At 41.9% G+C, this 13,100-nt stretch overlaps 1 long non-coding RNA gene across 1 annotated transcript in view; it reads left to right on the top strand.

Annotated features, from left to right (window-relative positions):
• Positions 1-13,100, top strand: part of LOC308060215 — a 58,552-nt gene extending 45,452 nt beyond the window's left edge. Inside the window, exon 2 of the long non-coding RNA XR_013926648.1 lies at positions 1-13,100. This exon is cut by the window's left edge and continues 28,125 nt beyond it. This is a non-coding gene — a long non-coding RNA (uncharacterized lncRNA).

Below are 13,100 nucleotides of genomic sequence, written 5' to 3'. Positions count from 1 at the left end.
TTGCTTCATTCCATATTCAGCAACCTTGGGATAACTCCCCCAGGCAGTAAAAGATTCTGCTGTAGGCCTGGATATTGCTAAAAAACCTCAGCCTCTAAGAGAAAACATTTCTTGGCAATTAGACTAGGTGGACCAAATTCCTCTCTGACATGATTTATAAATTCATCCAACTTAATTTGCTGATAGGAAGCTGAGCACTATACCTGGGTCATTTGGTCTGATTTATATCAGAAAGGTGTACAAAAGAAAATGGAGCTTCTCTATCTTGCTCTTGTCCTCTCCTAGATTCCTGTTACTATATAACAGGCATCCTTTTCCTTTAATTACCTTCTTCACTGCTTGAGAGCTTTGATGACTTGATTAAGCCTTGCAGTGCAGTTCCAGTCCCTACCCATCTGATTAATTAGCCCAAACCTTATTAACTTCCTAATTCTAATCAATAATGCACTGATGCTGAACTGTGCAAGAGCAAACTAAGGATAGCAATTTTATCTGAAGACACAGAGCCATGTACCATTTGTTCTTTTACCTATGCTTACTCATAGCTGCAAAATTAAAACTACCCATCAGGAATACATTTTTACACGGATGCATTTTGTCACCACCTGTTGCACCTTAACTGCATCTGCAAGAAAACTTACAGCAACAGAAGCATATTGGTGGCACCTCGGGGCTGAGGTGCCTTTTTCCAAATATTCAGCTGTTGCTGGTGGAGAATGGTACCCAGCATGCAGGCGTTCTCATCTCCTGCACAAGATGCTGATGGCACTGGGAAGGCACAGCAGACCTCTGTCCTCTCCTGCACACTCAGGCCTGTCTGAAGTCAGGGAGAGCCGCTGGTGTATTTTACTTTATTTTAATAATGCCAGTGGAGATATTTCAATGCTGAAGGGTTATTTCAGCAACTGCCAGCAGAGCCAAAACAACACCCAACTAAGTCAATGCAAGTTTAACTACAGGTGGCTAAAATGGAGCTGGGAGTTGGTGGCACTTCTCCCATGGCACTCAGTCCCTCTGCCCCTAACACTTGGCAAAAAGGAATCGGGTTTTTTTTTCTTCCCTGGCATCATCTGAATGTGCTAGCAGAGAATTCAGCATGTCCTGAGGAGCTGTGAAACATGTCAGGCAGCTGTCTCTCAGGCTGCTGCTTTCCCACTCAGTGATTGACCATTGCCATAATTTCAACGAATTTTCATTATGGGTGTATGTTAGACTTAACTTTCACAGTCAATAGTTGTGGGGTTTCTTTTTTATTTTCTCGCAGCAGCATCGACAGTGAAAAAGGCATTCAAAGGTCTCCAGAAGTCTGGTTCAGCAGAGATTGCACATTAAACTAGCTGTACCTGTTGTTCTGAAAAGCACTGCTGTTGTCTTCCTTCAGTTTGTTTGAGTTGGCCTAGCTCTCTTCAGCTACTAGGAGGGGAAAGAAGCACCTCTTTACATTCTTCCACCTCTAGATATTCATGGCAATAGCAAAGACAGTAAAAGGTACAGCTTACAGCACACTTATCAATGCAAATTACTTCTGGCTTGCTTGCATTGTTGGAATTTAGGGTAAGAGACAGCACCTAAGATTTATGCTTGCTGTTAACTATCCACCATTTATTCTCCAAATAGAAACACACAACTTCCAGACCAAATGCATCTGATAACAGACCTTACAAGCACTGTATTGTCCTAAGAATGTCTGCAAGAGGGGAACTGCACAGGTAGGATAGCCAGTGGGAGAGCACAACCAAGGGCTTGTCATTAAATGCCATTGTTATTGTTATTTTCACTGGGTTTTTTTTGTTTTCTGATCATGAGCAGCTTTTTTCTTCTCATTAATGTCTACCTTTCAAAACAATCTATAGTACCAAGTACCTCCATTATGCTTTCCACAGGCGGCTGACAACAAACCACAAATCTCTGTACAATACATTGTCTTGGAGGTAGTGGGTATCAAGGACTCTTAATAGCGCTATGGTGAGGATCAATTGTTCAGCTTTATAGTGCAGGAGTGTCTCCTGAGCCTTTCAGTGCCCATCTTGCCTGCCTTTGTGTACAGTATCACTGATGGGGAGTGACATTTCTTTCTTAGGGAACCTTCCATTAGAGAAGCTGCTTCCAGGCAAATCCAGTGATGGAGTGTTTGGGAAACAAAGCATGGGCAGAAGTGGGCTTTCATCACGTTTGGTCATGTGGTTGATAAGGAATCAGACGCTTTTCCTGGTACTCAATAGGAAACTCTACAAAAGCATTTTCATTCCTGAAGTACACTATTTCCCTGAAATGTTAAATATAAACACCTGGCATCTCACTATCAGGGTAAATTTCCTAATACAGAATTAAAGAAAAATTCCAAAAATTCCTTCATGTCTCTGCATTTGATAGGTTTACATTAGCAACTAGTATTTGAGTATCAATGGCTTCAAGCTACCTCCTGCAGTTTCCTAAAGGTTTGAAATCACGTTTTTCATGTCTGGTGCTGACATTTATGCAGTAGGCAGCATTAAGCCAGGGTAGTAATTGTGTAAGGGTTATCCTGGAGACAAAGCTGTAGACAAAGTTTCAACCCCATGAAAATCTGCAGCAGATCTGGTTTTGAACAACTCCTCCTATCGTACCTATGCAAAATCCTTCTGCATGTGTGCTTGTGAGTTCTGAGACCAGCATCATGCTAGGGGTGTGAAGCAAATCATGAAGATGTCATCTTTACTGATGATGGTTTTTACTGAAGAAGCAGAATGTGGGTTTTTTTCTTGCATTATCACAGCTCTCCAAAGCCATCCCACAAATCCCTGGTTCCTAGCCTCTCTTAGGATATTAGGAGAAATCAAGCTGTAGCAGGGGACAGCAATGGATATGTGAGATACAGAATTGCTCATTTGTTAGTATATTGAGTCACATTGCCCTGGAAGGAACTTGAGAGAAGCTGAACATCATAGTCTTGGTGGCCAAGCACCAGAGTTAGGAGGAGGCCATCCAGCCCCGCTGTGCCTGAGATTTCCATCTGCAAGCTCGAGAGGAGCAGTATGCTGATACCTAACAGAGGACTTCGAACTCCAAGAAGGAGGTGAGCAACACAACCTGGCTTTACTGGCCGGAGGTTCTGCATAGCTAGAGGAGGTGTGAGGGAATTGTATGGCTGCAGAGCTAAGGTGTAAGTGGAACTCCACATTAGCCCAGGCTGTGAACATTTTATCCATCCTGCTAAGGTTCATGGGTACATGGCCCCAAGCAGGAAGATTTTAAGCCAGTTCTGCTACTGACACCCAAGCTCTGTAGGGGAGTCTTGTGCCCCGCCACCACCAGCACAAGACCCTGAGGATGTGCCAGGCTGGATCCTCTATGCAACCTGGCCACTGTCCCAGGGCCGGCACAGGACAGGAGCAGGCCAGCTTCACTGGCCAAGATAAGCATTTAAGCAGCTTTCAATAATCCTTTCATTCATTAAACCACACTAAGCAGATTTACATGCTCTTTAAAATGAAGTTAAACATGAGGAGAAAGGAAAGTGCACCTAGACTAATGGCCCTAAGGCAGCACGGGCTGTCGGCCTCCCCGTGCACCATGGTTCTCTGCCCCGGCACACACTGAGGCATGAGGCTGGCTGCAGCCGGCCGCATGTCCACGCCTGAACAGGTCACCCAGGCTTAAGAAACGTCCTTTCCCCCCATTACCAAGGGGTGTTGAGAAGCAATGTGGCTGCAGGGGTCTTGCTACTCCGCTTACAGAAGTGCACAGCTCTCCAGACACTTCTGGCTTGTTGCATTTCTACTGTGCAACAACGTCAGTCAAGAACTTCAGGCAGCCGAGGACCAACAGCTACCAAGTTTCCAGCCCACCTCACCTGATTATTCCCACCACCCTGTCTCCCTTCTGTTCTCTGAAACACGCTCTTCATCTTACCTCTTCCCTCCTCCTCTCCTCTCCTCACATTGTCTTCTGTTTCCTCCCCACCCTCCGTTAGTTCCTTGACCTTGACCTTGCTCTGATAAGTTGCCTAGAAAGCCCAGCCTCATTGTCACAGATATTCAGGTAGCAAATGATACCTTCCACCTGTCCTTTTTTTTCACTACCTGTCCTTCTTCCTTTCCCATACCCCTCACCCCACTCAGAAACATGCAAGCCAGATAACCATCACAGGGCACCAAGCCCTTACATGGGCCACAAAGTGCTGTGGAGCTGAGCACAACCAGCTGGAGCAAGAGGAGAGGACAGCATGGGTTTAACCAGGCATCCAGAGACTGCCATTCCTTCCCCAGAGCTGCTCAAGTGAGAGGCTGTTTCATCATCTCCCCTCTTTTCTGTGAAGGCAACAGTTTGCAGGGATGCTCTTTTTGTCCCAGTACTGCCACAAGCCTGGTGGCTACCGCTTCTGACACTGGGCCATATTGCTCCTTACAGGACCCATGCCCTCAGGGAGCCATGCCCTTAAGGACTATAGGGTGGGGTGAGGCTCTTCCTAATCCTTCTCTGGGCATGTGCTCCTGACACCATGAATGGCATTATCTGATCTGGTATGCATTTCCCTGCAATGCAGCCAGACCTGCCAGCACCAAGTGATCACAGGAGAGATTGTCATGTGAGGTCATGTGGCAGATTTCTATCTAGTATAATGAGGGAAGGAACAGCTCAGAAGGAACCACAACATGGGGCTCACTCCGCCATCCTAGACCTTCCTCTAGGCACCCCTGGACTGTACCACGATCTACCAATAGTCATTAATCAGTAGTTACTCAGTAAAATGTGATGTTACTATATTACATTTTTTTTCTTAATACTCTTATCACAAACGATATATTCCATTCCAATCCATGACATCCTGTTTCAGTAACAGCTGCTGAAATTCTTTCCTCACTTTCCTTGGGACTGCAACAACAGGCTAGTTAAAACCTGCCTGGATCTCTCTTATTAAAGCTTCTCCTCAAATTATACATTCTCATATCAGGTGGCTCAGTACCTGCCAGAGCATTCGTGGCTTACACGGGGTGAACCTGCTTATCAAGTATGGTAGCTCCACCACCGGTTAAAATCTTTTTCATTCTTCAGGTATGCCTAAGGGAAAAAAAACACAAAACCAACACAAAAAAAATCCAGAAAAAAGTAGGAAAACAGCTGGTTATGTATAAAAGAAAGGAAAAAAAAGTCTTCTATTTATTTTCCCTATATTCTTTCCTTCAGGTATGTGGAAATGTTATTCTAAAACATATAAAAGGCATAAAATCTAAAAAGAAAATATTTTGCAATAAGAAAAGATCTGGTGAGCGTGGCATCACTAAAAAAAAAATATTTCAGGTTAGGATTCATCTCACTCAGTATATATTTTAACAAATGGATTACAGTGTGCACAGGACAATGAAATTCCCCTGATCCTGATATCCCAGGGGCCCAAGCTATCATTCTAGGACATTAATGGAAGATTCCTAACCAGGCTAAGTTTACAAAAACAAAAACAACTCAAGGTCACACTTCTTAGGATGAGAACACGTTCAATAGAATCACTGAAAAGGGCACATATGTTCCATGCAGATGTACTTACAGATGTCAATCATGGATGTTCTTACTTTTTGAAACCTGAAGTGTAATGGGGGTATATTTATGTTAAAAGGCATTAAAAATATCAGGAAATCAATTTCTGGTAAGAAGCCTTCATATGAGGAAAAACAAATGTTCTTTCCTGCTCTTTGGGTCCCTTTTTTTTTTCTTTTTTCTTTTTTTTTTTTTCCCTTTTTGGCTTACAGACATTGTAGTAAAGTACAGCAGGGGGTTTGTAACAGTTTATTGATGGGGAGTAGCCAAGGACATCTGTGGTCTTGAAAAACCGCTACCAAGGCAAAAAACCACACCCTACCTCAAAACCATGAAGTGAATTTTAAGAAGACCACAAAAAGCTCTGGTTAACTCCTCCTGCTGGGGTCTCTCATGGGAATTCTTTGAAAAGTTGCCCTGTTTTTTTCTGTTGGGATTTCCTGTATCAGTAAGAAACCAGATGATCCTCTGGAGCCCAGAAGAATTCAGTCTGTTCCTCGGGTAAAATATGCCATGATTGGAGGAAGCAAAAAACCTCAAGTGCTGTATACCTTTTTCATAAGAAGAAGAGTAAAATTTTTCCGATAATAAAGATGCTGGTCTCTCAGCTCTGTGCTGATCCATGAAACTCCCAAGGCAAACTTCACAGACTTTGGGAAGTCTGGTCATGAGGGACCAGTTCTAGGATTTATCCCTCAAAGTTGTCTTTTTCTCCAAAAGAAATCTGCACTGTTGTGACCAGTGTTGGAAAAAGAGACACAGTTTTCTTGACTTTCTGACAGAAAAAAGATTCAGGATCTGCGATGATCAGTTAAAAAAACAAAGATTAACAAAGGTCAGAATGGCAGTCTGAGCTCTGGCTAAAACGTAACAGACTTTGATCTCCAATGCTAATGAAAGAATGATTTTTCAAAAAAATAAAAATTGCATGTGCATACACACAACCACACCCCTCCAGTCTTGTAACTACAGATTCATTATAATGGTGTCACAACAGCTTAAAAAAGCACTGGTATCACAGTTTTATTAGACTTTATTTTCTGCTTCATTAGAAATATAAAATTACTGAGAAATAATGTTTTGACATTATCATTAGTACTGTGAATTCACATATATCACATATTTACTAAAAGCTCTCAATGTATCTGTTTAATAAGGTAAATCCTGTGTACTGCAAAATATGAAGGAAAGCATGATGTCCATCTCACATCAGGTTTTACTTCAGACTTCAGGCATGTGATTTGTTATTCTGTTATTGCAAGTTTAGACTTTTAAATCAGATAAAGTGTTGGGTATTTTGTGCAGTTCTTGTGAACTTTAAATCTGAAAATATATAACATTCCCATTGTAGCTTATACGTTTTTACTGTCCTTACTTCAACATGCCTTTCTAAGTACACACTCCTACATTTACACACAAGGGAACTGAGAATCAAAATGGTCAGGAGCAATAACGAAAACAGTAATTTTAGAGTTTAGGTTCTAGTGTGACAAGTATTTAATACAGAAATAAAGTGATGAGTAATTAAGCTTTCTTATTTTAAGGAATGCTATCAATGTACCGTATGCCACTGTTCTCAGGTGGGAAAGGTTGTTGTCTCCCATTGCCCCATCCCTAGTTATCATTTTAATTCAATCTCATATATAAAATAAGGCTAAAACTTTAACGATTCAGTGGACTGAGAATTATTTGTTTAATTCTTCTCTTTAATCTCTTTGGTTTCTTACAGTACATCCACTGTGATACAATCTGAGCATCCTCTAATACACTTTTTTGTTCTATAGGATCCTCCCCACACACCTGTGGAAATTACTCATCAAGCGCATGTGTTCAGCAGTAAATATTGTAGTAAGAATGTTGAAATGAAGGCCAAATGTTAACTGAAATACCTTCATTCACCTTTGGTTTTCAGGCTTGTGTTGAATTTGTTTGTTGTTCGTAGAAAGCCCCCACCCTTATCTCACATGACTCATGTTCTACTTGTCATGTTTTTACATCTGAAATATATAAAGCAATATGTATAAAGTAACAGCAGCGAATGATTATGCTGCATGCTGAAGCTAAATACGGTAATATTAGCACTCAGAGAAAAGTCTGAGCCCCTCTGCATCAGGCTATTCACCTTGACATGGCTGAGGTGCAGAGAACACTTGTCCCTCAAGCAAGTGGTTTTGCAGTGGATGTTGTTCATCTGTCTGCCTTTCCATCAGGCCACAGCGAGTGGCATACGAAGGGAGTAGCTACTGAGTATCGTTGAGGAAATAGGAGGTGTAACAAGCCTAAGTATTTCAAGACAAATATTAGGGTTATGGGGTTTTTTTTCTTTTTTAAGAACTGGCTAATAAAGAAGCAAATTCTAGGCCGTGCAATTGGTGTAGCAGCCAGTAGTGTTTTAATCAAGCAATTCAGGCCTCAGTCCCTCTTCTAAAGACTCTTAGATCTTTTCCCGTATATGTGCTAATTATAATCTTGAAAGTTTAAGTAGGTACAAAGTTGTGTCAATTTGCTCACTATTTAAAATAACAAAAGGGCTTCATCTCCAAGGAGAAAGTCTGCACAAAGGGAAATTTAACAATGCAGGAGAAGGAAATTCCAAGTATACCTAAAAGCCTATAACAAATAACTTCATTAACAGAGGGAGAAGTGCAACTGAAAGCAACCTGCCTGGGATATTCTGAACACATACTAGAGCCCCAGCTGCAAGGGAGATAGATGCCCTCCACTGACCAATTCCAGTGAAGGGAGAGTTACTACCTTATCAGACTATGAGGTGGGTTCCTGAGCGTGGTTACAGAGGCACATATACAGTAATCCAGCAAAGGGCATCATCAGGCATGGAAATGCAAGCTCTGCCCTTGGAAAGAAAATGGGATTAGGAAGACACATGCAACAGGACGAAGACAAGGACCTGGCAGAGACTAGCACACCAAAATGTTCAAGAAGGAAACTTCTCTTGCTTCAGGGACTGAGACAACGAAGAAATAGTGAACAGTGGTTACAAATGCATTGATCTGCTGCTTACAACACCGACATTTAGAATAGCTCACTTGCACTATGGTGTTCCTTTATTGCTCTTTTTTCCCCCATACGCTGGGAGGAGCAACGTGTTGTAGAACACATAAAGCAAAGACTGGTCCCAAGCAACCTATAGAGCTGATATGCTGCAGCTCTCCCCCAGGCCATGCGCTGAGGCTCCTTCCCTTGGGGAATATGCCATAACTGGAGAAGGAGTCAAAGCTGGCTGTGGGAAACACATGTTTGTGCCTCACTTCTGTATAGTAATTTTTTTTGACGTTCATTAACCTGGATTTGGTCTCTACTTTTTGCATCAGTCTCTGCAGGACAAGGAAAATAATTTAGCTGCTCTGTGGCTCTTTTTTTTCCATTTTGAAAATTAAGAATTAGTATTGTTCTCTGTCTGTATAAAAGCCTCTGAAGATCTAAGAACAAAAAGTGTGAATTGATGCCACATTGGGACATTAAAATATACTTATTCTAGCTCTCCCAAGTTTCTGACTGTGTCCATCAGCCCTGCTCCCATTTTGAGAAGGCCCTGTTTCAGCAGATAAATCACTGAGTAACAGGTCACCAAAATAGCTCCAGCACCTCCCTCTGTTGCAGCCTTCCACCCTGTCCCGGCTGCTGTAACAGGGCCTTGGAGAAGGTGGCAGTCAGAAGTCAGCAAGGAGGAGGCTTGGAAGAGACCAGCCTGCCCCAGAGCCTGCTCCACACAGCTAGGAGCCAGAGGTGCTGCCAGCACCAGCACAGCCCGGGCTGAAACTCCGGCACTGGGGTCATTGTGCTGCAAAGGAGCCATTGTAGTGAAATCAATAGCGATGTTTTAAAAAACCTTTACATGTCAATTCTAGTGCCAGAACAGAGCAGGCCACAGAGGGCTGATCCTCATAGCAGGTTAAACTCCTGAGGGAGGAGATAATCTCACAGCAGGAAGGGAGGAAAGTGCTGTGCCAGCCTGGGCCAGGATGCTTTCACACTACCCCTAGCCAGCTTTAGGCTACAGAGCCGGCCATTATCAGAGTCATTGTCATTAATATCTTAAAGTCTGCTGCCTGGCATTCAGGCATCTATCAGAAAAAGACCCTAGACCCTATTAGTGCAGGCAATAAGCCCCCAGAACGAGGGGAGAAAACTCCCTCATAGCTAAATTAACGTTCCTGCTGGTTACATTCCTATCAGCTTTGTTAATTCCGAAGTGACATTTATCGGTAAATCGGATTTTACCATCCTTTCCCATCAATCAGCTGGACAAGTCTCCTACCAGAGGTTTTTTTTGTTGCCACACACACATTAATTTGCCAGGCAGAAATACGACCTGCTGGCCTGGGGGAAGCTGAGCATCAGCCCTCTGCTCCTGTATGAAACCCCTGTGCCCTAAAGGCACCACTGCTGATGTGTCCTGGCTGGGTCTGTGGTATCTGCCTTCCTGCTCCCATGCTGAAGTTCAGGAAGTCGGCACTTTTCTATTAAACATATTAATCATTTGTGAAAGAATATCACGCCCTCCCCAAATGATGCTTCTGAAGAACAGGATGCCTAAATAATAGAAAAATCCTTTCCCTTGAAGAGAAGCTCCCATTGCAAATGCACGTTGGAGATTTGAATGCAGTGGTCAGAAAAAACTGTGTATTTTATTCATATAAAAACATGTTAGAAAAGCTATGAGAGTTCATCCCTCGCTTCAGCAAGTCCCATTGAGAATCAAATTCCTCCTCAAGCTGATCCAAAACTGTTTTGTCCTGGTCTAGATGGCCAGTTACAAAAGATAATGGTCTTTTGTAAGATCTAATAAATATCTGAAAGGTTCTCATTTGCAATTTTAAGTCAATTGAATATTTTACCAGCAACTGCATAAAATACAAAAAGAAGTAATAGACTTCTTTTTGCCCCTCATCTATTCTTTTGGGGAAAGGAAATATTTGATTGTGATGAAATCTTTAAAGATCCAGGTATAAAAAACCATTAACTTCTTGATATATTGCTATCCAAGGGAATGGAAAGAGGTGAAAACTCACAATTGTCCTATAGATGTTTGGGGGGAGGGATCTCTAAATTAGATGCAGGTTTAAGTAAAATAATCCAGGCTCATGAAATTGAGTGTGAACACCACCTTCTTTAAGGTGATGAATAGGACCAAAAAACCTCTTTACCCCTCTGAAGGTAGTTAACTGCTGACTGCCTCAAGATTTGACACCTTTAAATGCCATGTTTAGCCAGGGAAAGATGGATTGAATTAGTAAAATCTTTGCCCTTCTTCTCCAGCCATACATTAATCCACCAAACCACGTAATTCTTTAATTGTATTTTATTTTGTACCCTGCAAGTGATGACAAAAAGACAGCAGTGAGGAGCCTGAGGCTGAAGTAAAGTAAATTTAATTCTGTTCCCTGGCAGGTGGGAAGGTGGGCAGGGGGTGGCTGGGTGGCAGCCTCGAATCAGAATAGTTACAATAGTGGGATAAAAGTTCTTTCTTACAGCCCCCCAGGGAGTAGTATGTATACAGCAACATACAATGCTGCTGAATCCCGCTGAAATGCTGGCTGAGGAAGGGACTCGCCCAAAACCAAGTAGACAATGGCATTGCATTGAAAAGTACACGTGGAAAGGTTGAGGAGAGGCAGAGCTGGTGGCCTCCTCTTGTCCAAGGCTATGCTGACCCCACTGCAGTGCCCGGGCTCTCATGGGGCCACCTGGCAGGGCTGGACTGTGCCGCAGCTAAGGCACCTCTGATTAAACCCCAGCACGTTAAACTTCTGATGAGTTTCTAATGACTGTAAAAACTCCTCTTTGGCCTTGGTGTTATAACTAATCATGAGGTTGACCTTTAATTACTCCCTCATGTAGAAATCTTTGATAATATGTCTTTGAAAGCTTGACAAATATGGACCTACACTGCACAGATCAATACCAATATAGTAACAGTACAAAGTAGAGCAGCTTCCACAAATGCAGACGCTAAAATGTATTACCAGCAAAGCTGCTTCAAAGGACTTACCCCTTCAGCTTGACAGCGTCGGCTCTTTCATATTACAAAACGGTCTAGGGAATGTAAAAAAAATAATGCAAGGGATGCCAAATATCAGTGCAACTCAAAGACGGGAAAGGGTATGAACCACTATCCCACTGGGGCCCAAGGGGACCATGGCTGTCAGCAGCAGTAAGGCAAGAAGAGTGGTTGCCATCTGCCACTGCTGTAAAGTCTTCTGCTCATCCTTCGTTCAGGCAGGGCTGGGAATAAATTCATGGTATGGAGTACCTAGTTTGAAAGTCACAGCATTTCTTGAAGTGAAGATCTAGCAAATTCATTATCTTTTGCAACATGAATGTCATCCAAAGAAGTAATGAAACTGAGAGTGGATAGCTATCAATTCTGTATTCAGTTACTTGAATATTCAGTATTTCTTGATTTTTCAAAAGAATGTTTTTAATAAAAATCGTAAATATGCATGGGCATACCTACATGTACACAGATGCACATCTGTGTGCATATATGTGCAAACAAATACAAAACAAAGAGTCAGTAGTACTCTGTTAAGAATGGTAAATACTCTTGGAAAGTACCTACACAGTGTAGAGGAAGGGTTATCAGTACAACCAAACAGTTATATAAACCAGAAGCAAATAGGAGTCTTATAATCCAAAATATTTAATTTTGATTTTAACTCACCTAGTGCAACTCTATTATTATAATGCAAGTTCAATACCTTGTGTCGTAAGTATTATGGAAATAAGTGGTTTTTTCCCCATGACAACTATTAAAAGCACAAACCTGTGTAAACACAATATGCATCATCTTCAGCCATTCCTATACATTATAGAGAATTGTTCTAAGTTAATGAAATTCTGCTGCCAGGAGGATGAGTCCCAAAGACATAGACTGAAGAAAAAGTAAAGATAAAACTTAAAAGATTGTATAATCATTTTGATTTCATCATTGCTGCTAGAAAAAGAGATGATCCACCTACCAGACAGATATAATCAAAGTGTCACAGACTAAAAGTTTCCATGGATTTTGGGGAGGTTTTAAATGCTGCCAGTCACTTTAGTTTTCCTTCTCTTCTGAATTTACCCAAAATTAAATTATTTTCTCTTACTCAGAAGAACAACAGTTCTACCTTAGCCCTCCCATAGAACCTTTTTGTTTTAACATCCTGGCCAAAACAACTCCCATGAGACAAAATCAATCAAAGCCATAAAAGAAGAATGTTTTTGTCATGCCAGACCCTTACTGCTCATGTCTTACAGATACACAATCAACAGCAGCTAAAGTGGGTTAGACAGATGATCTGAATAGATCTGGCCCGTTACTCTAACCAAAATCAACATACTTTTAAAATTTGAATATTATACAGCTAAAAAACTCCTAACATATAGAAATAAGTTATGTTAACATACAGTGATAACAGTGTCATAACGGGGTGGAAACAGAAAAGGAACCTAAAAGCCTTAAAACCAGGCACCTTCCCCACAAAGAGTTAAGCTCAGAGTCATTTTCTTTGAGGCTGCCTCCCTGTCTGCATATGCACCTAAACTCCCTCCCTGATGGAAAGAAACAAAACCAAAGAAAA

The sequence above is a fragment of the Falco punctatus genome, assembly GCF_963210335.1.
Source record: "Falco punctatus genome assembly, chromosome: 3".
NCBI classification, from domain to species: Eukaryota; Metazoa; Chordata; class Aves; order Falconiformes; family Falconidae; genus Falco; species Falco punctatus.
The sequence above is the reverse complement of the archived record's forward strand: the minus strand, read 5'-3'. Positions and strand labels throughout refer to the sequence as shown.